Raw genomic sequence first — 349 nt, 5'->3', positions numbered from 1 at the left:
CACCATTTTTGACCCACGATTTGATGCAAAAAAAAAAGTTATTTTTATTAAATGATATTTTAAAAACCTGTATGAACTGAACACCAAAGAACAATATTAACTATGCAAATTATTAACAATATACCTTAGTAAAATCAATAAATAGCTGTTGAAAAACAAACTCCATTGAGGAGATGATTCAAGCATCTTGAAAATTCTTCTTTAATCAAGTTCTCTTACATTTACAAAGTAAATGAAATGGCTACGGTTTCACAGTACGGGGGAAAGGTCTGAAATTAACACTCGCCAAATGCGGGGATAGGATGACACACAAATGCATAAACACTGGCACACACACCAGACACTACTT

The 349-nt window shown here is 32.7% G+C and overlaps 1 protein-coding gene across 1 annotated transcript in view; it reads right to left on the bottom strand.

Moving 5' to 3' along the window:
* LOC116696603 (condensin-2 complex subunit D3-like) overlaps positions 1-349 on the bottom strand; it is a 2,779-nt gene that overhangs the window by 1,038 nt on the left and 1,392 nt on the right. The window lies entirely within an intron of this gene.

Source organism: Etheostoma spectabile, chromosome 10 (assembly GCF_008692095.1).
Source record: "Etheostoma spectabile isolate EspeVRDwgs_2016 chromosome 10, UIUC_Espe_1.0, whole genome shotgun sequence".
Lineage (NCBI taxonomy): Eukaryota > Metazoa > Chordata > Actinopteri > Perciformes > Percidae > Etheostoma > Etheostoma spectabile.
Note: the sequence above shows the minus strand (reverse complement) of the source record. Positions and strands in the feature narration are given on the sequence as shown.